Genomic DNA, 26,621 nt, shown 5'->3' on the forward strand with positions numbered 1-26,621 from the left:
CATCCCTAAGATGCACACCAGTGCTCCACCTCCACACAGCCCTAAGCTCACACCAGTGCTATCCACCCCTTTCAAAAGCCTTTGACTGGAAAATGGCTCTATTGGTTTTCACACATGGTTGTGCCTTCCCCAGGGGTGACCACAGAGCCAATGGCAGAGTTTTCAACTGAACTTTACAAATCCTCACACTCTGCCAAAACTTCTTAGATTATCACTGGCTTTTTGTCCATACATCAGGGCTGTGACGCTAACTTCTGCACCACACATCCCTTCTTCCTATCTGAGACTTGTCTAATGATTCTATAAAGTATTTGTTGGCCCAGAATTCAAGATTGGTTGTTTTATGGTATCCATGAACAAGAGAGACACTGAGCACCTCACTGAGCTGTTGCTTAGTGAAAAAAGGAATGACTGCAAGAGATACACTCGTCTGAAAGGGCAGAAATGGGCCCCACAGTGACAGCCTGGCCAGCAGTTTCCGTGGACAAGCCCAGCTGTAAAGACATTAACCTCTTGTCTGCACTGCTTTCTCCAAGAACCTCTCCAAGTTAAGAAGCACCCGAGTTTCTATGGACAAAATGGAACAGCTGAGGTTGGAGTAATGGAGAATACAATCACATTCAGGGCTGTCGATCACAATTTATCCGCCAATAAAGACTGGTGGGAAATCTCTAAAGCCAAACTGCACACAACTTCAGACATTTTAAAGAAGATATTTGAAATTAAACAGAACCTTTCTCTCAATTAATATTCAAAATTCCTACAAAAGTGGGCAAGTTAGAAAAAGCAAGAGACAAACACATCTTAAAATTTTCTTTTTTCAACTTTAAGACTAAACAACTCAGTAACTACCCAAAAGCTCCCTCTAGAAATCTGGGTGCAGTAGAGGCAGGGCATAGAGATGCTGGAGAATTAATGTTCCCCTGCTCCGTCTTGCTAAAGATTATACTTTATTTTTAAAAATGTGAAATGAGTGATCAAACGATTTGACTGAAAGTTTCCAACTGTCGAACAGCAATCCCTTTTTACCTGGATGCAAGGTGACATTTGTGCTGAGTTTCTTACCTGATCATCTCTTACCATCTCATAGACTAGACTTCTCCTCCTTCTAAATTTCCAAAATGCTTTACTTGAAAAGTCTGCTGCTAGATGGAAGTGGCTACCGAGACTCACAGACAGACACTAGGCAGAAGGAAAATCTATGCTGAGGTCTCCACTGGGTCCCTCCCCTCGGAGTTCAGGGAATCCTGCCGAAGAGGGGGAGGAAAAGCTATTGGAGTCAGGGGGGATGGAGGACCCCAGGAGAACATGGCCCACTGAGTCAATTAAGCGGGGCTCTTATGGGCTCAATGACATAGGGGAGCTAGAAACATATTTCTCGATTGGTACACTCAGTAGAACAGTTTTCTGGCCTCACATGTGGGAAATGGACAATCCACTCCAGATGGTTTGGCACATATTCAGACTCATTTGCACAAAGCAAATTTACAGATCTGGATTTAAAAATCAGAAACCCTGCTCCCCACCCACCCCAAACTATCCAAAAAAGGAAGGATGAAGGAAACCATTTCAGTTGTCCCATTAAGCCATACTCTAATGTTCTCCACGACTGGGGGACAAAGGGTTTGAAACCGTTCTGACTCGAATGGGAAATGCTCATGACAACATCTTTGGAGAAACAGCCTCTGAAGGTACTGTATGTGATGATTAGTGATTGGAACAGGTCTTTTCCCAGCTGAGCAGCAAATTGAAAGAGTACACAAAGTGAGTAATTTCATTTTCCATATTATTTTTCAAAAGTATCTATTACATGAAATACATATTTTTTTTTATTAAATCCAAATTCTGACACTATCACCCCCTAAATAAATAAATGTTGGTTTTACTGTGACTTCTCGGGTTTTTTTTTAGGGGGGTGTTTGTTTCTTCTCACCCTTTGGTGAGTAATAAGGCTTGAATCTAGTGCCTTGGTTGTACTGGGGACTGAGCCCAAGACCTCATGCATGCGAGGCAAGCACTTCAGCACTGAGCCACATCCTCAAACTTCAGTTCTTCAAAGTGTAAATGATGCAATCATTTTATTGTTGGTGATCAAACTCCTGTGTGCCTAGACAACACAAGCCCACTGCAGTTTTCCTGATGATGGTGAGGCACTCTGTCTCCCATTAACTCTGAGCTTGCAAATCCAGTTTTTATCAGGACTGGTCCTCGTTGGGGGCTGAGAGCAATTCATGTTGTTAAAATAGTTATGGCTTCATTTCTGCTCCAGTGTGGTTTGTTGCACAGACTTAAAAGCCACAGTCTTGACCATGTGTATCCAATTCTATTATTCATTATGTAACACACAATTTCAATGAAACACAAATGCACAAAATTATCGTCAGAATACACACAGGTCTTCGTTCTTTGTAATTCTTCTTTCCTAAAGAAAAGTGTAGGGGGAACAAATATTGGAAACCTGAGGAACATTTCATATTCTTCTTCCTTACAGTGCTGATTTGGAAAATTCTACATGAATCCTTATCTGTGGCACACTGAGGCAGAAATAAAGAGGACGCAGAGAGTAATTTTTATTCTTAATTTTCTTCACACCTAAAATTTAAGGAAGTATGTAACATGGAAGGAGACTGAAGGATGTGAACCTCATTCCTATTCTACTCTCTGATCTTGCAGCTACCACTCAGAGGCCTGTGTGGAAGTGGCGGCTGAAGGGACAGAAGCAGAGCTGGGAAAAAAGCGGGGCGTCAGACCCTCATCAGGCCACCCCAGACAACCCTGTCAGCTCCCTTCCTAAGGAACAGGAAGTCTGGTCTTTGGAAACTTACTGGGACAGTCATTACTTAATATTTTAAAATTTTAAACAATATTAAAATATGAAACATCCTTTAATAAAAAACATATCAACTTAAAAGTTTTTATACAAAGATGACAGCCCTCAAAAGTAAAATCTTATTTTTCATAAAAACCTAACTTTCATAAATAATATCCGTTATTTTTAGTAAAGTCACATATTCAACTTATGCTACATCCCAGTGACAGTGCTCAGCCCTGGTCTCAAAAGAGACCACAGCAATAAAGAAAGAGGAGCAGTAATAAACTGAGCACCAACTCAGGAGTCCAGAATGTTCACGCAATGAAAACAACCAATACATTGTAAGTTAGTCTAAGAAAGCTTTTCCATTGCACAGCTGACTCAGAATATGGAAGGCTGTGTTGTCTAGCTAAACAGTTTACAGCAAGGCTGGAGCATTTCTTCATCCATCCGTCTGAAAAACATTCACTCAGCTCCACTCGGGACCTCCAGGCTCACAGTCTAACCAGCACTGCAGCAAGAGGAGAAGAGCCAGGGGGAGGCCGAGAGGGGAAAGGTTGCCACCACAAGACAGTCTTGGCATTTTGGTGACACCAAGCTGAAACTAGAGGGCAGAAGTTTGCTAAAGTGGGGAAACAAGGAGCAGCCTGTATCTCCCGCTTCCCCGGGGCCAGCTTTAGAGGCTGGTCAATTCACTGCTCATAAATTCTTTTTTGAAAAAAAAAACAATTTTTTTCATTTCTTGGAAGAAAAAGTTCTGAACTTTGGATTTCCGATTTTGAGGTCAGGGTATCTGGCCTATAAAGCGTAGGAAATATTCCACTGTCTGGAAGACAGTGGCAGCGTACACACTTCAGGCCTGTACTCAGACAAGGCATACTCAGTATACAGAACCAACCCTATGTCAATCAAGCCAATTATATGTTAAGACCTAATAAATCTTGACACTAGAAAATATCTGATTTGTGGATTCAAAGGACTATTAATTAAGGTGCATAAAACTTTATTTATGCTAACTATTAATAACTTAGTTTCTGTCTTAATGAACTATAACTGTTGAGGAAAGAAATGCTTATCAAAAAAAAAAAATTCTTAGGCCTCACAGCATTTAGTTAAGCCTAAAACCAAATTATCTGAAATAGATGTCAGCTTAATGCTAGACAAAACAATTACAATAAATGTTAAAGACAACCTAGGCATTTCCCTGTGTTTCTGGATGCATGCTGCATCAATGGATTTGTAGAAATGCTGTGGTTTTGTTCTTGCCTTAGACATGTTCTTGCTTTAATTGAAAGAGTCAGCAAATTTCATGACCTTTATGGAGCCGATTACTGCATCCAAATGATACTAAATAAAACCTAAGGCTCAGACGTGCCTGAGACTGGAAGAAGCATTAGCACTCAATGAACACACGCAGGGAACTAATCCCCACCCTGTAAATCACATCCTCAAAGCTTTAGGAAAACCACAGAAAGACACTCTGTGATTACATCTAAAAGCAGCACTGCCTCTGGGTAAAGTAAGGGAACTCTGGGACTGTTCCCCATTTCAGATTTCCCTACCTACAGTGCTGAGTTTACCCAAACCCACAAACTACAGAAGACTAACCCACATGAGCATATTCTTTAATAAGCCATGTAGACAAGCCTGCCAGCCCGCTCAATTCAGAAACCCACAGCCCACATGGTGATGGCTGTATCAATTAAGTTACCCATGAAAGAGATGCACTGCTATTAGCTCATTATGTAAAATCCCACTTTCTAGCTAACAGGAGGCTCAGCTTTCCTGATGTGTCTTACTATTTCAAGAAAGTTTTACTGAGTGAAATAAAATATTATCACCATTCTTCTCAAAACATTAAGTCTTTCCATGTTTTACTGTGTAAGTGCAAAGAGCTGTCCACTGAATCAGGAAACAATTTTGGCCTTTGTGATAATGGATCATAAAATGTTTTCAGTAGTTGAATAGGTTGGAAACTGACATGAGCATCAATGGGAATCATTCCCCCATGATTACAGTCTGAAAGACTCATGTCATCCCAGCCCTCTCCTCATGGTGCCTTAAGAACCATCCAGGGCAGGATTGCTAGTGTGGTGATAAAGGAGCTTAAAGCTTCCTCCCTTCTGCACAGTAAGAGCATCTCTGGAGACTGATCAAAGAGTCTGCAACAACGATAAATCATTTACTCAACAGAATCTTGATGAACAGCACACTGTCGATGGAAGCCATGCCCCAGCCCCTCACACTCCTGTCACAGAAGTACCATCTTCACAGGTTTATCAGTTGTTCTCACCTCTCACAGATCCCTGGGGTAGGAAAGCCATTCCTGGTGGGTTCAGCAGCTAAAACATGAGCATGTTATCACTTCCCAACTTCTGTCCTAAAGAAACCTACACCAGGCAGGAGGCAACAGCTAGGAGTGCTCTTTTGCCTTCCTACCAACCACCACCAGACAGAGCAGGAAGGGACGGCAGGATCAGCTCCTAACGCGACGTGTACACACACTCACACACATCTGCTCATAGCACAGGTCTAGGTAGGACACCAGGAAAGACAAGCCCTCACTCATGCCCAGTTCTGGCTCCACATACAAGTCCCAAGAGAACATGCCCACGTGCTTTATAGGTTGCAGCGTCCCACTCCTTCCAGGAAGCCAGGCTTTCTCTGGATCAGACTGTGAAGCAATGTATGCCCCTCAAAGAAAACAAAGGCACAAGGTGCTACTGTTATGAGGTGAATGGTGTTACCTCAAAAGCTGAGGATTTAACCCCTCTACTAAATCTGTAGCCACTTTATTTGGACATGGAATTCCTGGATGTCAGCCAGTCAAAGTTAAGTTATCAGAGTGGGCTCTGTCTAATGACTGGTGAACTAATAAGAAGGAAATGTGGACACATACAGAGAAGAACACACACAAACACAAGGAGTCTATACAAATTCAGAGGCAGAGGCATCGAACACTAGAAGCCAGAAAAATTGAGGAAGACTTCTCAACAAGTTTTAATGAAACAAAGCTCTGCCCAATATTTGATTCTGGATTTTTAGCCTTCGGAATTACGATGCAGTCGGCTCCTACTGTTTCTAGTCAAACAGTTTGTGAAGATTTGTGGCAGGTACCCAAGGAAACTAAATCAATCAGGAATTAGTAGAGGCTCACAGCATTATCCCACCAACATGACCTGTGAAGCTTCACAGGGAAGGCAGGGGCAAAGAAAACCCACTTAAAGTCACAATTCCATTCACATGTCCAGACTGCACCTTCTGAGGAGTAACTAGAGCCCTTGGTAGTCACTAGACCTTGAAATACATTATATACAAGAAACCACACACACACACACACACTCACACACACACACACGTTGTATTATTCAATTCAAACATGTCCATGGCAGACACAACTATGAGTCAGAAGCCTAGCTCTGGGGAACTAAAAGCAGCTAAGCGCAGACTATCTTTTTAAAAGGACAATTGTGTAAGTGTGAATTATTAAACTAATTCTATACCTTTTAAAGTATGAATAAATTACATAGTATGGGATTTTTTTCTTTTTCTTTTGTTTAAGATTTCATAAATGTCAAGGGAAAGTTATCTAAATAAGACTAGTGAGGGAGGGGAGGAGACCCGGCAGCTATCCAGCCCACAACTTGTATGAGTCTAGACTGGAAGAACACGCCAGAGGTGTAGAGAGCAATGGGGGCCTACAGCCTACAACAGCTCAAGGTGGAAATGACAGCTTAAATTTTGCCTCTGTGCACAAGGAAGATGGGAATTTCAAGGGAAATCCTGCTGGTAGAGTTACTAGTGGATCACATGGGAGGAATCAAGAGGAAGGTTGCTTATAACAACAGCCAATACAGAATACAGTCATGTAAACCTCTGTACCTCAAACTAGTATCCAGAGCACATGGCAACACATGCCCCCCACCCAATGTGCCAAACCGGTTTTGTCACTGGGTGAAGACTTTCAGACACAGCTACTGCTGTGACCATGTGACAACTGTGCTTCTCTAAGGACAGTTATTCTAGGAGCTGTCATCAATAGGCTCAGCTCATTTTTTTGACTCATACAGTACAGGAGCCCCAGCCTAGGGAATGGTGCCACCCACAATGGACAGGTCTTCCCACATCCATTAACACAATCAAGATAATGGGATCCACAGCCAAACACCAGGCAGAGATCCAGGAGTCCAGTAGGAGAGAGAGAGAGGAAGGATTCTATGAGCAAGTGCATCAGGATTATGATGGGGAAACGTGCAGAGATGAACAAAACAAACCAGTGGGAACTCATGAAAGTTGGATCAACGGCTGTGGAGCCTGCATGGGACTGGACTAGGCCCTATGCATGGTGAGACAGTTGTGCAGCTTCATCTGCTTGGGGGGCCCCCTGGCGGTAGAATCAGAATCCATCCCTGGTGCATGAGGGGGCTTTTTGGAGCCCACTAACTATGATGGTACACCTCGTGCAGCCTTGAGGCAGGGGGAAGGGCTTTGACTTGCCTCTACTGGATGTGCCTCCCCATGGGAGGTCTTGCCTTCTTGTGGGAGGAAGTGGGGGATAGGCTTGGGAGGGAGGCTGAGGAAGTGGGAGCAGGGAAGAGGGGGGTCTTTGGTGTGTAAAATGAATGAAAAACTTTTCTTAATTAAAAAAAATAATAAAAATTCCCCCAACAGATATGCTATGCTCATCAGCCATCTCCTAGGAGAGTCAGATCTTGTCAAGTTGCCAATGAACACTAACCATCATAATGCCTGACCTGACAAATCGAGGCTACCTACAGTCTATGATCAGGTGTCAACCAAAACATCTATTAAAACGAGGGGAGAGAGGCTAGTTTTTGGTCATAGGGTATCCTAAGAATCCAATGTCATTACATAGAGGAGTTCAGGTTGTGCCTGCTCATGTACAACATTATCTTCCTTTGATTGAATCCTTCTATTTTCAATGAAGAGGACTTACATGGGGGGGGGGGGAAGGAGGGAGGGAGGGAGGGAGGGAGGGAGGGAGAGAAAAAACATCCAGAAGTTAAATCGAGAGACAGATCTTGGACTTTTCAAAGTTGAGGAGCTAAAAAACACCTGGTTTTGATTACAGGGCAAAGACAACAGGGAGAGAATTCTGGCCAAGGAAATGTTAACTAGGAAAACAATGGACTAGACCTTTTCAGAGGATTACCTGGGGAACACAGGAGTGTGATCCTCCCTAAAACACTGCCTGCAGTGAGGGGGCTAAAGGACAGGATGGATGGGGCTTTCTGGAGGACTGTTTAGAGGGAGATGGTAAGGATGGCCCAGTCACAACTCAGATGACTGGGAGAACCGCAGCAAAGCAAACAGGAAGCTGGTTTGGGGCCTGACTGCAGAGTCTGGTTACAGATCCGCTTATTTAAAGCTGTAGAACATACAACTCAAAATTTCTCCAAATTAGCCGCATTGTTTCCCAGAGAGCCAGCTCTGCACACACTTGCCTTTACAGCTCTTTACCATCACAGAAGTAACTCCACGTTATACATTCCATAACACTAACTAGAGTCACTCCAATACTGGAGTCATATGCACAAACTGTCTGATACCCCTCCGCTAAGGGAAGTGTCAACCCCTCCTGTTGAAAGTGATTTGCTTCTGATGACAGACGTAGCAGAAGTGATGCCGACTCTCTGCTCCCCTCTGAAGGTGCAGACAGCCTTTGGGGCACCCCTTCCTTCCTCTGCCTCTCTACTCCATGCTCTGTTGGAAGCTCGTCACACTTGGAGGGGACTGAGGCAACAAAGAGGCCATATGAAGAGGAAAGAAGCCCCGTCCAACTTCACAGTGTCTGAAATACTCCAGGCCTAGTCAAACCTCAGATGATTCCAGATTCTTCATAGCACACATCACTTTTTGTTCAAGTAAAAATGACACATATATTCAATATACACAGCATAATGTTTTCATATGCATAGATACTATGAAAGAAGTCAGCAGATATCCTAGCAGGAACCTCCTGAGATGTCAAATGAGGGAAGTCCAGCTCATCAGTGTATAAGCCTGCTCTCCTAACCCTCAGCAGTTGCAATATGTAAGCCACCACCGTAAGGGTAATGTGTTTATGCCGTGACAATAACTAACACATCTTCTCACCATCGCCACTCCAACCTGCTACAGGTTGATGACACCACTACCAATGACTGAATGAGTGGGGGAAAAAAAAAAACAGGTATTTCACACAGTGCTTAATACAAAGCTATTGGAACTGTATTTGTATTGCCAGCTAATAATCTGTCTCAATCACAGTAAAATTTGAAATAAACAGATACTAAATATCATAAGAATACATGTCTTCAAATGATCAAACCTTACTATTTTCCATTATAAAGCATGTTTTAAAAAGACAGCAAGTCCATTTTTATTAAGAGACATTCATTAGTGTTTAATGGTTTCTTTCTATAAAGTCATCTTCTAACTTTATTGCCAATTTAATATGGTGTGCAATAGATTCCTCACAGTAAAGAGTAATAACATTTTAAATAAATGGCAGGCAATGCAAAGTGATGGAAGACCTGGTATCTGCCACCCACCCTCCAGCGGCAGAATCCAGACAATAGCTGACTAGGACAAGAAGCTGCAGCTGCAGCCTGGCCCCAGCAGCAGGTGCAACCCGGTTTCCTCTCACTTCCGCCTTTGTCCTTCTTATGTACAGAGAACATAAAGCCAGGCTCGAAAGCTGGGCAGAGCTGACTCTGGCCCTGGGCCCCCACTCATCACCTCCCTTCCACTTACAGCATTTAGGATGTTCACCGGACTCAAGACTAGGACGCTTCACATTCCTTTCCTAGAGGAGCTACCTGGTCAGTCAGGAGAAACATGTAAGCTGCAGAATTAACTACACATATTTAAACTAGTCTTGTCCTCCTCCAGCTCTCTCTAAAATCTGAGCTACTGCTTCAGTTCCTGAACATTAGTAAGTTCTACATCTGGTTACAGCTGCCAAATCATTAATGAAAATGTGGGGTTTTAATAATTCACAATTTAGTCTTAAAATACCACAACCTTTTCAGAGACCCACCATAAATATGATCATTTACAAGTGACCACTTTGAAGCCACAGTTATTTAATGAGGTCACAAATAAAAATGTGATTACTACAGTATGTTAGGAACTATCAGATTTTAGCATTTGCCTGCCAAACTTGATTCCAGCTGAAGTAAGAATCTACAGGTGCTTTCATGTAAACAAGTAAATATGGGAAGAAAACACAAGCCCTCTCTGACAAAGTCATATTAAAATGACAAATCCCTGAGACCCACACAGTGAGAGGAGAGGAGGTAAAGGAAAATCACCTGGAACCCGGAAGGCAAATAAAGCAACTTTTGAGAAACCCGAGCCCTTATTAAATATGTCCAATGAGCCAGGAAAAGAGGGGAAATGGGGAGTGGGGGAGGAAGAGGAGAGGAGAATGGGAGGGCACAATTACAAGGAACTGGAGATGGAAATGTGGACATGGTTCCCTGCCCCTCCCCACTCCAAATCACCACACCCCCCTTGTATTTCTTCACACTGTAAGAACACGCACCCCCAGGTCAGTTTCTGGTGCTTTTCGTCACTACAAAGCCCATGTCTCTAACTTATGAAGGAAAAGGATTCTTACTACCAACTAAAAAGTGCTGTCATTTTCCTCACCTCAAGGTCTGGACTGCTGGCAAAGCAATCCAATGAAACTTTCCGCACTACGCATTTACCAGTGGACGCAGGGCCGGAATAGAGGCTCCTGTCTCAGCCGTGCTTCTGGCTTTGTAAGTGTCTACGCCTTCATTCCCTCAGATTCAGACGGAGGAAGGTACACAAAGAAAGCCTACGCAGTGAGTGACGTCCGGAAAAGCACACATGTCCTGCCATAAATAATAAATTAGTGCCACAAAGCACTATGTTTGTGGCATAAATGAAATGGCTATGGCCATACAAATGGTTCCTTTCTTTGTTTTGACTGGAACTCTACTAGTGCCCATCACCTAGGCCAGAACATTTGAATGTTTGTTGACAGATAATGGCTGTGTAGCACTCAAACACAGACAGTTTCTATAAGAAGACAAACGTGCTGTGTGCATGTGCAGCCATGCATGCATGTGCAGTGAGCTAATTCTGCTCTTCAGATGAAAACCACAACTGAAACATGGTTAGCGAACCCACAAAAGGACTTTTCTTCCATGGAGGTCCACCTCAGCTCCCTGTACATGCCCAAATTATAATGGGATCTTCTACCCAGGAAACTGATCATCAAAGCAGAATAAAGTGCTTTGAAATTAGAGAAGGGCACAATGATGTTTGAGTGGATTCTCAATTACTGTTATAAAATGGAAGCTACTTCAGTTTTTGTAAGTATTTTGGTGAGCAGGCAGGTTTCTCAAACAAGTTTTCCGCATTTTTTAAGTCTCTACTTCAAATCTATCTTTAGATAATACCACCAAAGTTCTGAAGGTTCATTTAGAAATTATTATGAATATGGTTGTATCAACACTTGAGCAATATAATAAAACTAATAATTAAGATCTAGTGTTAGAAAAATTAAGGGTTTTCATTGCATCAAACTTAAAGAATATAAGTAATGAAATGGGTAATAAAGAAGATTGGCTATGAGTTCAAGTTGCCAAAGAAAAAGTAAGTAGTATCTACGATAACGGACTGAACTATAATTTTCAGTGTGATGTGCTCTGCCTTCTGAGTATCCCAGGAGCCCTTAAGACGTCAACAAAGCAAAAACTACTTTTGCAATAACACTAGGTCCTCGGTCTCTCTTGTCACATTTGTGCTGCTGATGGGAAAACAGTGCAGGTAAACCGTGGTTGGCCTATCTCTATCAACACCGTGACTAAAGCCACTGCCTGCAGCCAAAACAGAACAATACCTACTTCACTTGTTCTCAATAAAGCAATAATTCCTGTTAAAAATTGTGAAAGTGTGTGTGTGTGTGTGTGTGCGCGCACACGCGTGCTCGCGCGCGCATATGCTCATGGTGTACATGTAGAGGTCAGAAGACAGCTTATAAAGTCAGTTCTCTCCTTCCATCATGTGGGACCCAGGATAGAGCTCAAGTCATCAGGCTTGGTGACAAGCCTGTCAAAATGCTGAGCCATCTGGCCAGCCCAAGCAGGAACTCTTTAACAGCTAAAGATGTAGCTCACTGATACAGTGCTGCACCACTTTAGAGAGGACACTGGTTCAGTTCACAAAAATGACCCCCCAAAACTGCATCTCTTTATTAATACCAATGATTTGAGAAAAAAACCTTTAAATATTGGCATAAATTTGTCCAAATTCTGATTTTTATTTGAAATCCTCAATTTTATCATTGACGGTAATACTGCTACTTATTTTTCTTGATGTGTCAGGATTACTCTCATTTTTAGAAATGCCTGCTAAGCCGGGCGGTGGTGGCGGCGCACGCCTTTAATCCCAGCACTTGGGAGGCAGAGGCAGGAGGATCTCTGTGAGCTCGAGGTCTACAGAGCAGGTTCCAGAAAGCCACAGTTATTATACAGAGAAATTCTGTCCCAAAAAACCAAAAACAGGAAAATGAAGGAAGGGAGGGAGGGAGGGAGAAAAGAAGGGAGGGAGGGAGGGAGGGAGGTCTGATAAATAAGCAGTCAGTTTGCATAAGTGTAGTCTGTAGTTCTTTGCGTTTCTGAGATAACAGCTACTTCAACTTGTAGACACATGGACAAGTGTCTTTCTTCAAAGCAGCCTTCCTGTTGAGTTTATGATGTGTGTGCAATGGATCGACTTTAATATAATTGAGCTAAGGTCATCAGGCTTGGCGGCAAGGACCTTTACCTGGCGAGCCGGCTCACCCACCGCTCTGTATTTCTAAGACAAGTCAGCATCTCTACCTGAACATATTCATACCTTCTGCTACAACTTCACTATACTTGTTCTTTGATCTATCTAAGGTCGAAAGTGACCTGCCAGAGTCAGTTTTAATCTTGTACAAAGTAAAGAGTGAAACCAAATATATACTACTCCAGGACAAACATCAATGCTTCCCTGGAGGACAGGAGATAACTGTTCAACAGCAGAAATGAAAGTATCCAACAGCCAAGAACTGAGACAAGGGTCTTGCTTTAAAGTCGTAGCTGTGCTTACCGCAGCACAATAGGTAGTATCCGGTTCAGATCACTATCTTCTGTGGAGAGTTTGGGTAAAACTTAGGACAAAATTACATTGGCTGGAATCTGTTCAGGATAACAGTGAGAGCCATGTGAACTTCAATGATCAAAGCTGCTCAGGGCTTCACTGGTGAGCCACAGCAGACCTAGGCATTCAAAGATAAAGTGTCCCTGGGGCAGTTCAGAATGGGAAGTCTTCTTGGGCTGAAAGGCTGTCTTCAGTTAATGAAAGAGGTGGGGTCTGTACAAAGAAAAGTCACTGCAGGTGTGCCTTGAGGGCATCTTAGGGCCTGGCCTCCTCCTCCTTTTGCTTATCAGTAGATGAGGTATGAATTCCTCTATTTCACTCCAGCCTCCCAGCTATGATGCTCTTCCTCATCTCCAGCTCAAAGGGGTGGGGCCATGCAGCGTGAACTGATACCTCTGAAACTCTAAGCCTAAACCTGTTTTCCTCTCCTACATTAACTTTCTTAGGGACCCTGTCACAGTCTCTGAGTCTTCTATCTCTAATAACAACTTATGATCTGGTTCAGTAACTTCCTTTCCTTCCAAGTACTGGGAGGTAAACTAAGTGTGCCTATTCTGTATTTTTGTTTTGTTTTGTTTTGTTTTGTTTTGTTTTTCGAGACAGGGTTTCTCTGTGTAGCTTTGTGCCTTTCCTGGGACTCACTTGGTATTCCAGGCTGGCCTGGAACTCACAGAGATCCACCTGGCTCTGCCTCCTGAGTGCTGGGATTAAAGGCATGCGGCACTGCCCAGCTAGATTCTTAAAAGCATACTCATTACTATCCACAAGCAGTTTTTTCATCTCAAAATTCTACCTGACTTTAAAGTGAGTTAAACGTGAAGATTTATACCAAACAATAAAAATATATTTTGCTCCTTTTGTTTTTTTCAATATGTCTATATATAGCTGTAGAGGTTATTGTTGTTGTTTCTGTATTTCATTATTCTGAAATTGCTCCCAATAATGGTGGCTCACACTCACAATCCAGCATTTAGGAGGCTGATGCAAGACACTTAGAAGTTTGAGGTCACTCTGGACATCACAGTGAGACCCTCTTAAAACACCAAAAATAAAATGAAATGACCATCACCAAGGAGGAAAAGTTCAAGAACAGCATTAGTATTACTGTATAAAAAAGGATGCAAACAAACCATGTCCATAATCCAAATCAAGCCCATGAGATATTTTTGGTAAAGTCCATGAAACACAACCTCAGTCAGCAGTGTAAGTACCTGCCAATGGGTGCTTTCATACACTTCTGCAGAGAGCTACAGGAAGTCATGTGACAGGTCTGATTTGAACTCTAGTGCTAACTAACATAATCAAGGTCAAACCACAAACCACACATCATTTATAAAATGCAAAGGTGATGACTGGCTGATTACTAAGATACCTTCAAGCTTTAAGGTCTCTTGGAGTTTAGGTGCCGGGCTGCAGCACTCATCAACAGTGGCAACAGAGGGCCATGTCTGTGTGAGTGAGGTCCAGTGAGAAGATTCCCTCCAGGCATGCAGTTGAGCTAAGCTATCACACTGTGCTAGGATTCTGGAGGAAGAACAGAAACAACTATACAGTGGTAGGTACTAACTGTAAAGTCAGGACGCAGAATGGGATTCCAAGCTTTAGGGATGGGGTAAATGCAAGGCAGGGCCTCTGAAAGTTTCACCACAAACAAATTTAGTAGCCAAGATACAAGCACCACTGGAATTTTAGAAAAGAGAAAAACAATGATCAGATTTCTATCTAATGGCGATTAGACATGGCTAAAGGAGGTATTTCTGACTAGAAGACAAGCTAGTGCACCCACCAAGAGCTTTGGGAAGAAAAACATGAAGAGACAGAAACAGATCAACAGCTGGGTGGTGGCACACACCTTTAATCCCAGCACTAACGGACAGAGGCGAGCAGATTTCTGTGAGTTCGAAACCAGCCTAGCCTACAGAGCGAGTTCTAGGATTGTTGGTTAAGTGGCGGTGCTTGTGGCCATGCTGAGGGAGGAGAGTGCTAGATGTATTGGTGACCAAAGAGTCAGGAGCCATAGTTACCTTTCTAGAGCTTTATTGGGAGAGAGAGGGTGAAAGAGAGAGGGAGAGGGAGAGAAAGGGAGATAAAGACCTCGCAGAGGGGGGAATACGGAAGGAGAGAGTGCAGAGAGAGTGCACAGAGGGCACGCCCGCTTTTCAGGCTGGGATGCTGTTGCAGGCTGGTGACGTAACTAAGGACATAATACTTACAAGGATAGCCAAGGCTACACAAAGAAACCATGTCTCAAAAAACAAAGACAAACAAACAAAAAAAGAGACAGAGAGACAGACCGACAAGGAGAAAGGACATAGCTAGGGTGGTGAGCAGAGATGAGAGAGCAGCCTTCAAAGTCTAGGTTATCACAGAAATGATTAAAGACAAAGCAGGTTCTAACACTAGTCTGCGGGAACAATGAGGCCGGTACAGTTGAGACATGCAGATTCTGAGCTAGTAAAAGAAGAAACACTAAAGTACTGGAACATTCTAGAAATTGTTGAAAATATATACAAGTGAGAGATCAGGTAAGAAATAATTTATAAAAAGTGCAAAGCTGGTTTTAGAACTGAAAAAGCTGAGTTGAATGAAAATTAAGCTGCCTCCAATTCAAAGACCAGCCTCCTGAAGACCAAAAATTTGTCACTTCAAATGACTACCTTCTAAATATTAAAAATGTTGTGAGTTCTTCAAGATTTAGATCCAGGAAAATAAAGACTCATTTTCTTTTTTAATTTTTGAACTTTTTTTTAAGGGAAAGAAAATAATTGTTTCAAGAATACTTATCCTCGGGGCAACGGGATCTGAAAAAAAGTTCCAAAAAGAAGTTGCAGGGTCGGGGATTTAGCTCAGTGGTAGAGCGCTTGCCTAGCAAGCGCAAGGCCCTGGGTTCAGTCCTCAGCTCTGACAACAACAACAACAAAAAAAGAAGTTGCATCCTCCACTGAGTACTGCAAGGCTGATTAACTGATCATAATATCAGTAGTTGTGGTGAGCTTGGAACGTTCAAGTTCAGAGCCAAATTATCTTAGGCTTCTTTAACAGCCAGCTTTAGCCCTCTTAATGGCCATATTCTGCCCTCCTCTGTTCTTGAGCAGCTTTGTGACCACTGGCAGTCCTTTAGAATATAAACATACACACCCTATTCTAATAACCAGAAACCTAAAATAATCAGACGGCTCTGGGGCCTATGGCAGAGAGATGTCTCCCTACACTTTCATCTACCTTCTTAATGTTCCCACCGACACGCGGGCTTCAATTTGATTTTCTGCTGTTACTATGAGAAATTCATGAAACTTCTTCTACACTGGAACATGGAATTTGGGGTAACCTAAATCTGTGTTCCTGAGCCACAGTCACTCATATTTGTCTCCTGAATAAACTCTCTCTTACAAACTGCAACATGTGCAGCTTAAAGGAAATCCACAGAACAACTCTTCATGGTCACACAAAACAGAATACTGTTCAACACTCCATTTGAGTATTCCCAAACTTTCAACTGACTGACAATATTTGAAGCCTTGGGTATTTCACATAAAAATCTACCCTTCCTATGTATTATTTGGTTCATAGAAGCCCTGACTACAGTAAAATGTTTCTACCACATAATGGAAAGCTAAGGCCAAACTCTGTGAGCAGAGATCTGTTTGCTTATGACTTGTGTCCTTAGGTGCAATTCTCCTAACAGGCTTAAAGCTTAGATTTCTTTTAAAAAATAAAAAAAGGAAAGAAGGAAGGTAGGAAGTTAAGGTCTTTCTCAGCTGAGTGAGAATACAAAGAGAAAGGAAGGCCGTCTGTAAACCTGAGGAGTGCCTTCACTGTACAGCAAGTGCCAGCACCTTCACCTTGGACTTCCCAGGTCTTCAGAGCTGTGGACGTGGTATCTGTGCGTAAGTCACTCCATCTATTTACTACACCGTTACAGCTGCAGAAACTGAGGCACGGTCCACAACAGTCGTAATGTGAAATGAGAGGCTTCACCAGTGAAGAAGAACACAGTCAGTAAACACAGGAACAAGAAACAGACACACAGAAGCCAAACTCCTATTTACTCCTTTATTCAACAAATATTTGCTGAGCCAAGCTATATATCTGAACAACTACGACAAGGTGGCACTTGCTGTAAAAGTCCTAATGCAGAATAAAAAAAAAAGCCAGGCATGGTGGTACATGCCCATCACAACTCAAGAGGCCTGGGCAAGAGGGTTATAAATTTGAAGGCAGCCTAGGCTATATAGTGAGACACTATCAAAAAAAAGAAAGGAATTTTTTAAGGTGCTATTTCTGAGTGCTTATCAGAGCAGCTAATTGGTCAAAGCAAATGTTTATCACGTAAATACCAACCTCCAAACTCAACTGCCAACTCCAGTTTAGAAAAAAAGTGAAAACTGAATAGAGAAGGATTCACAATCCCTGAGGACTTCCCAGCCATCCGCAGTCCTGCAAGCAACCCTCGGCAGGGTGCATGCAGGAGACTGCAGCACGTGTACACTTAAGGTTCCTGAAAACACTAGCTCTCCAAAACCACACCATTTACAATCTGAATACCAACGAGATCCAAGGAGAGAGAGTTAAATAACAATTGCAGGCAACCCCTTTACAAATTTTTCATCAGGTCACTGAAAGTGCTTATGGTCTTCCTTTTCTATAAGCCCATCAGCTCCACAGTGTCCTCGTCTCTATCAAAGCCACCTAAGAACATGACTTAGTAGTTTGGAATCAAGCCGGTTTTCTCTCCTGGTCAATTTGCACTCCTGGACTTCTACTGGGTGACTGAAAGATAGTGACTAACTGATGTGAAGCATCTGGCTGATACTACAGTGAACAAGCTTCGAATGTTTGAAACCCCAGTTCTCTTACTGAACCAAATCTGTAAGTTACTTTAAAATCAAAGAATGTTGTGGTAATTTAAAAGCAAAAGTATTTTAAGACCATGTTTATAATTTTAAAACATAATTTAAATGAGAAGATTATATCCAACCCATAAGCCTTAAAATTTCACACCATGACTCAAAACTCAGTAAATTTTACATCAATAAAGTAAAATTCATTTTTAAAAAGTCACATGAAAGCAGCAAATTAACACACAAATCCCTGTTTAAATAAGTCCTATCAACAAATCATAAATAATACCTCACAGTTTCTACATCTGGTGCCACACTGCTGCCATTTGGACTTTGCAGGTCTTCCCAGTTTATTTATGCAAAACATACTGCTGAATCCTAACACTCATCAATTCTTTTTATTATTCTAAATTGGTTTCAGGTTTCATTAATTAATAGCTATGAGACGGCTGTTTATAATTTAATGTAGTCGCACAATTGCTCAATACGTCCTCAGAGCTACACTTAGGAAGCAGACATTTAATTCAATTCAATAGATGTTTCTGTACAAATACAACATGACCTAGACAAATTACACATTTAAAGACAGACTGCAGTGACAGCTGAATAGACGTGTTTATTGTAAGCTTCTGTTTACTGGCACTTAGACTCCTCAAAATAACTCCTTTTGGATCTGCAATGTTTTTAGTCTTATACAAGCCTAGAGTCTAAAGGAGGCTAAACAACTCACCTAGCCTCATATTTTCAGTGACTTTCCGGACCTCTTCTCATACTGTCTTCCAATGGAGACTCCTTAAGTATAACTGTTATATATATATATATAAAATGTAATAACCTTAATGGTAGAAATGGATAACTTTCCATGTTAAATGATACTGTACTTAAGACAGAAATATTAACTGGTATGATGATTTAATACATAACATGGTTCACACTTGAACACAGCTGTGCATCAGTATGCCCTCTGATGACTATGTATTTGCATGTATTGGTCTCTGAAATGTAGTTATTCTTTTCCCAAATGCTGAGCATTGATCCTTATCCTTTGCACACTTTTCCAGTCATTAATCAGCTATTTTTTTACCTTAATTCCAAATGGTAACATTAAACGGGATAGCATTTGAATAGAAGAGTTTTACTAAGTCAGTGTTTGGGGAACACTATCTAAAGGTGAGCATTATTCCTAATAGGATGGAAAGCATTACCATTGCATAAACTTCACACCACACAACTGTCACGTCAGATTCTCGGAAGTTTGAATATGAGTTCTCCAACCCTGTAGATTATGAACGCATCAAACAGTGTTTGAAATGGGCCAATCTTCACAGATTGGTCAATAATATAATAATACTCTATGCTCTGGAGCCTATGCATGGTTAGAATTCTCTAAACATTTAGTGAGTTAATCTCATTAAACACTAAGTTCTGAAGTGCATACGGTTAAAAGCAGAATTATAATTAATTCACAAGTCCCTAACTTAAGGCTTGTTATTAAATTTGAAGATTTTGTGAGGACAATGTGTTTACACCTTTCCACCCCTCTAATTCCTCCTTTATCCCTTCAAACGCCCTTTCTTGAACTCATGATAAGGCTTTCTTATGTAATTACCTTTCATAATGATTTTTGACAAATTTTAAAATGAAAATGCTTATTTTATTTCTTTGGAAAATACTTTTGTTGACCCTAGGAAAATAAGCATTAGTTTGGGCGCCAGTTCTTAGCTGGGCTGGATGCCTGAAAGGTTTACAGAGTAAATATAATACACAGATAAAACCATTGACCTTTGAAACCTGCAGGAAATCCTAACTGCCTGAAACCCACACCATCAATTATCTCTGAATCTTATTATCAGCACACCGTATTTCCTGCAGTGGCCAGTGTCTGAAAATTCAAGTTGGAGTGGACTTTTGAAGGCGGCTTTATGAGAGTCCTATACATTGCTGTGAGACAATGCACATTTCCATGGTTTAGTTTTGCAGTTAATGTGGCTTATTTAAAAACTGACTATTTCCCATTGCTTGATATTAATCTATTGTACAACTCCAACTGTGGTTAAATCTGATTAGGCCTCACGCTTCATTGATCAATCTGCTGTGGTTTACATGACTCGGCACACAGTCTACTGTCAGGGTTTGCTCACCAAAGCCTTTGTTTGCCCAAAACATGACAACTGCTTAAATTAACTCATCCTTATGTTTTGCTATGTGTTTGTAAAATGAAAAAGAAAGTGAAGCCCCCTTGTGTCTCTTCCTAAGCAATTACAAAAATCATTCAATAAAATATTAATAGGACAAAGAACTACAGCTTTCCTTTGCCAATTCTTATATATCATGAAAAAATAGAAAAACCATAATGAAGACTAGGAACAGAAATACAATTTTACACAGGTAAAAATACTCACAACGGGAACTGGTAACTTTCAATTTAATCTATACATACTTACTAAGACCTCAGGACACAAGGCACAGGCTCTGCCTATGGTTTTTACTCAGGGGCTGCACACTGGTAGGAAGGGGTGAGCAAGGTATGTGTGCCACAAGTGTGCCTTCACCTCACCACGAAAGAAGATTCACAGTCTGCAGGGTAGCAGGTGTTATTATGGAATCAACATTTTAAAAACTTTCTTTTTAACATTTACTTATTATGGTGTGAGTGTGGAGGTCAGAGGGACAACTTGTAGGACTTGAATGTCTTTCTCCATGTAGCTCCTGGGATCACACTCAGGTCATCAGACTTGGTGGCAGGCACCTTTACCTGCTGAGCCATCTACAAGAACCACAGACTAACAAAACCCTCACAATGGGAAATCTCATTTGGAACGACTGGTCTGGGCAATCCAAGTGTTTCCCAAGCAATATAGACTATGGCTGTTACTCTCTCAGTGGGCGAAGGTAAGCCCCAACTGCTGGAAATACAACACACTTGGTGCATGGGAATTGGATGACTTAATCTGGATCAAGCCTTCTTCCTGCTGTCTAGTTCTAGGGTACCAGAAAATACTTTGCAAGCTGCAAGGGGGATGGGGGACAATTAAACCCAGCTGTGACGACAACAAAGTGAACCACAACAATGACCAGCCTGGCAAGATATCCATAAAAAGTGCAGGAAGTGCCACTCACATGGTGGTGGTAACTGACAGCTATCTAATTGGACTTAGAGCCCACTCAATAAGAGGGAAACCGTGCCTGGTACTAGGAACTTGGCTAACTTGCTGGGGCTGGTGAGGTCACAGACTTTTGCTACATCAGCATAACTCCTAACTACATTCTAAATCTTACCCTTAGACCCGCCGATAGCAGCTTCCATACATCACCAAAGAAGCTTCTCTTTACAGCAAATGGGGACCATCACAGAAGACCACAAGTGGACACCAAGCAGAGGAAATGGACCACGGGGAGCCAGGCTCCCCATCTACATCACAGCTCATGCATCTATAGCTTAGGAAACAGCACAGAAGAGGGGGTGGGCAGAGTCATCTCTGGAAGCCTGCTGTCACCGTCTCTCACAGAAAGGGCTGCATAAACAAGAGCTGAGCATCTAAACAATGGCAACATCAACAGACATGCTAACTCAGAAGGGAGAAATGTCACACACAGGGCATACACCCGTGTGGAACTAGAATAGAGGTAGGCAACTGATGAGATAACCTCTCCCAGGGAAGAGTACTAATTACCTAACTGGTTACCCAAAGCAAAATGGTCAGCTTCAAAACCATATACACACAAACAACAAAACCCAACTCATCAGGCTGTATTTATATATTCGTGCGCACGCGCGCGCGCGCGCGCGCGTGCGCGCGCACACACACACACACACACACACACACACACAATAATAATCATGGAAGAAGAGATTATCAGTTAGAGAGTGGGGGACCATGGATGGAGTTGAAGGGAAGGGATTTGGGAGGAGCTGGAGGAGGAAAGGGAAGGAGGAAAGTGATGTAATTATATTTTAATGAACAGTGTATATAAATGATTGCTTCTTAAAACTAAAGGGAAAAATGAAAGAAATGTGCCTTTCACAGAAACACAGCCTGTGCCCTGGAACAAAGCAGAGCATAGGCATTAGTAACATGGGGCAGAGCTAGCAGCCAGCCTGGGCATGCTCTAGCAGGAACCCAGTGAAACCTTTAAAAAGAAAAGAAAAAAAAGCTTCTCTCTTTGCACTCTGACCCTCACACCACACCGTATCAGTCGAGAAAGCACTCTGTACCTTACCAGATACCGTCTCAAATGTGGTTTGTGGAAATCAGATAAGATGGTTCATTATGAACACAAAGATAAAAGTCAAATTTTTAATGAATTAGAATCTGTCCCTTCAAACACAAATTCCCAGCAGTATGGTAAAGTAAGTGGGGACTTCTGAGCTGTAGATTAACTCCTGCCTTCCGGTCCCATGTCACACTTCAGTCCTTCGCCCCACCCCCACCCTAGCCTACAATTACAGATTTTAAATTTTGTTTTGGTTTCTTTTTCATTAAAAAAAAAAAATGCAAGTGCTCTCTACCTATTGCCAGACAATAATGGAGATGCTGAAGCCAAAGGATGATACAATTTTACACACCCCAAGCCCATAGTCTCCATATACACCAAGCAGGGTAGAGCTTTTTAAACTAAACGTCTGTTCTCTCCGGCTCCTCTAACAGGAACATTTCTAAGGCTCCCCAAGGCTCTCTGAGAAAGGAACAATGTCCTTCATCTGGGCAAAAAGACGGCAGCAGCACAAGGCCTGGCCGTACCTTGAGCCAGACTACTCCAGGGACCTTGGCATGCCGGTCACTGGTCCCCGGCTCAGGAACATGTCTTCCTCACATCCCACCAAGGCTTTACACAAGTGGCCCTCCACCTAGAACTCTTTCCCCCCACACTGGACACTCAATATAGGATCTTGAGGCACTGTTTCAGACTATTTCCCGATGGGTATGGTCACCTATACCTGTCACACAGCACTTGGGAGACTGAGCAAGAGGATGATGTCCTGGAAAGGGCTGAGTTGCATCGCTAGACCCTGTCTCACAAAAGAAACACACCAAAACAAAGGATCATTTCCTCTGGCGCTGCCTCCCCTTATCTATGTGCTCTTCTGTCAGAGCAGCCCAAATCGCTCTTCCTAACCCTACTAACCTCAGACAGTAGAGAGCTCAGTCCTTCATTTACTCCGGAAGCAGCATCAGCAATGGCTCTGCTCATTACAGTTACCTTGCCTAGCACCAGGCTCTGGACACAGCAGGTATCTACATGTTCTCAGACAGATCCTGGCAACAATTCCCTCATAAGGTTCTTTTGTAGATTAAACTGAATAATACACACAAAAGCCTGACCACCATTCACCACACTGGATGCTCCATATAAAAACTCTTCAAAACTAGATGTTTGACATCACTCTACTCCATTTATTTATGAAGCCCACAGCATTTATTATAAAGAAATAATAAGGTCCTTATAAGATGGCTCAGTGGGAAAAGACATTTGCTGCCAAGCCCTGTGACTTGAGTTCAATCCCCAGACCCCCACGGTAGAAGAAGAGAGGCAATTTCTCCAAGTTGTCCCTGACTTCCACAGGGTGAGTGTCGTGGCAAATGCATACTCCCTCCTCTCACAAGACATAAATAAATGTAATTTTTAAAAATGATAATGAGACCCATGCAAAATATTAATAAACATGATAGCCAGGATATCATCATTTTGTAAAAGATCTCTACTTACCGATAAGAGACTGATTATGGGTCATTCAGACACAAGAATATGCAGACACTAGAATTCATTTTCTTAATAATTCCAGGAATTTAACAATATGAATTTTCATAACTTAAAAAAATGCTACTTTACAGACTGTCACTGGTTTTAAAGATGCTCCAAGATTAAACACCAGCACCACACAGGGGAGGGCACAGCACAGCAATTCACAGCTCCTGGACAGGAAAAGCACTTACATCCTGAATGATGAGTCAGGGGTTGCTCCTCCAGAGCGCCTGGCTTAAGCTCCCAGCACCCACTTCAAGTGGCTCACTACCTCCCACTGCAGGGGCAGGATGTCCTCCATGGGTACCTGCACTCATGTGCACATTCTCCCCCACCACACACATATAATAAAAAGAAAGAAAGTCAATCTTTTAAAAATAATTTTGTTTTGCAATGCTCAAAACTGAAGCCAGAGCCTTACTCATGCAAGACAAATGCTCTCTCTAAAACTGAGCCAGACTCACAGACCTAAAACAATATTAGTAACATTTTATCAAGAACATTTTTTGCATGTTTTATCAAAGGGCTTCTAAGCAATGATTACTCAATGAACAGTCAAGTTTGCTAATTTGGGTCAGACATTAAACAGCCTGCACTCTGTCTACTTCAACTAAAACCAGTGCTGAAAAGTGAGGAAACAAGTCACCAGGAAGCAAGTTCATCCACTCCTTTCATTCAGGCTCCAGCCTTACTGAGGAGCTATGGCAGCAGATAGTCTCTGGGGGAGAGGGAATCATTTTTAGAGTCTATTGTTTATTTAACGTATATGAATGTTTTATCTGCTGCCTGTCTGTGAAGCACAAGCAGGCTGGTGCCTGCAGAGCAGAAGATGCCATTGAATCCCCTGGGACTGGAGTTACAGACAGTTATGAATCATCATGTAGGTGCTGGGAATTGAACCTGGGTCCCCTGAAGAGCAGTCCGTGCTCGAAACTATAGAGTCCCACCTCTCCCACCTGAGAATCTTTTTTTTTTTTTTTTGAGGGTATAGCCACTAGTAGGTGGTTCCCTCCCAGACCCCAGACTAGGCACAAACCACACCCAAACACCTCTTTTCACAGAGATCCTTTATTAAGTGGGGAAGAAAAGCTAAAGTGGCTGCTTTCTGACTTGGGCAGGAAAACAGCAGCAAATGACCTTGCAGGTGTGATTTTTAAGAGGAGGAAAAGGGAGGTCTGGGTTAGAATAGGCTGGGGTGCAGTGGTAAGGGAGACAGGGGATGTGGGAGAAGGGGAAGGAAACCAGGGAAAGGGGGGAGGGGTACTTCCTGAAGGGACAAAGGACCGCCGCCTCTGGAAAGAGAGGAGACAGGCATAGCACATAGGCAAATGGCAGTTTATAAAGGTAAAGAGGAAAATCCATGTTAGGATGAGGTGTTTAATTTTAATTGGGCATGTTAATCAGGTGAGTCAAATGGGGCTTCTGATGGCTGGACCTTGGTAGTCAGCCTCAGAAGGAAGAAGTAGCCAAATAAGGGAATAGACCTTGGTGGCTAGCTTTAGGAATGTAAACTACTGGTTTTTAGCAGGCAGAGGGAATGGGGAGGAGGGCAAGGCTGCCAGGGCCACCTGCTCGAGTGGGCCAGTGTTCCTTCATTAGGTTTCCCATGCGTCAGTGGATGGACTTGCACATATGCGCAGCACCAAGTGAATTTAGTGGGTTCTCAAAAAAAAAAAAAAAAAAAAAAAGACATGACATTTGGAAGTGGGGGACATATAGGCATTTGAAGGGAAGAAATGGGGGTAGATATGATATCACCTTATTTCTCAAAGAGAAAACAATTTAAATCACGTTTTTTATGTGAAGTTGTTTCAGAAATGTAGACTAGCTGTGATGATGTTACGAGTTACTTGATTAAGCAATGGGGCGCAGACCTGTATCTGGTGACAGTCTCTGGGTATGTCTAAAGCCTATGTGGAGGATGAGTATCAGATAAAGCAGGTCAGCCTCCAAGTGTGGCAGCGCTCACCAAGCTGTTGAAGACTACATCAAGAAGGGAGGTTCTGTTAGGAAGCACAGATCTCTCCCAGCTCTTACTTTCCTGAACCGGCTTTGATTCCCAATGTAAACCAGGGCTTGTTGAGCATCTGGCCTGCGAGCTTTCAACTAGAACTTCCCCACACTTCCCTGGTTCTCAGGGCTCTGGACTCAAGTCTAGAGCTTCACTACCAGCTCTTCTGGATCACCAGCCACCAAATGCACGTCTTGGGACTTACTGGGGCCAATAATTGCAGGGTCAATTCCTTCCAATGAGTCTTTTTCCATCTGTATGTACGTACATAAGTACATATGCATGTACACACACACATACATGTGTGGTCAGTTTCATTTCTCTGAAGAACCCCAACATCATCCCAAACCCCACTTCAAAACCTTCGCCTATCCCAACATAAGCCCCTCCTTCCTACATCTCAGTATACTCACATTCATCATCTTTTAAAGGCCCATCAGAATACAAGTTCTAAGACTCAAGGTCCATGTCTCCCCATTGCTGATAGTAACTTTGGGAGGCGGCACCAGGATGGAACCTAGAACTTTATATAACTTTATGCTCTCCCACTGAGCTACACCAGCCTTTGTCTTTGGAAAGCCTACTGCGTGTTAACCATAGAGAATGGAGGACTAGATCTAAACAGATTGCTCACAAAATAGATCTGAACAGGGACTGCCCATAAAGACAACAATCATTCCTAAGACCTGTCATATAACACCAGGTATGGTGGACAAAAACAGGTATACCTGGTAGAGTCCATTAAGTGAATTCCCGAAACTGTTATTAAACATTATGACTAATACAAAACTCTACACAAATGAGAGCTGACAATGAACTTTGAGGCGGTGATCCAGAAATACCAGATGCTAATATAGACCCACTGACTTACAGCATTTCCTTCTACACTTTTGCTAACACTTGGGAGCTGGAAGCTTCAGATACCATTATCAGTGGATACATGTATGAGAAATGTCCCATGCAGTATCTAATTGTCTATACAGACTCAATACTTCCTAAAGACTACCTGAACCACAAACACCTGGCCAGGAGGGAAACAGGCAGCTGC

At 42.4% G+C, this 26,621-nt stretch overlaps 1 protein-coding gene across 2 annotated transcripts in view; it reads right to left on the bottom strand.

The window, feature by feature from the left end:
• Window positions 1-26,621, bottom strand: part of LOC114697426 (ubiquitin-conjugating enzyme E2 E2) — a 310,413-nt gene that overhangs the window by 228,150 nt on the left and 55,642 nt on the right. The window lies entirely within an intron of this gene.

Source organism: Peromyscus leucopus, chromosome 9 (genome assembly GCF_004664715.2).
Source record: "Peromyscus leucopus breed LL Stock chromosome 9, UCI_PerLeu_2.1, whole genome shotgun sequence".
Taxonomy (NCBI): domain Eukaryota; kingdom Metazoa; phylum Chordata; class Mammalia; order Rodentia; family Cricetidae; genus Peromyscus; species Peromyscus leucopus.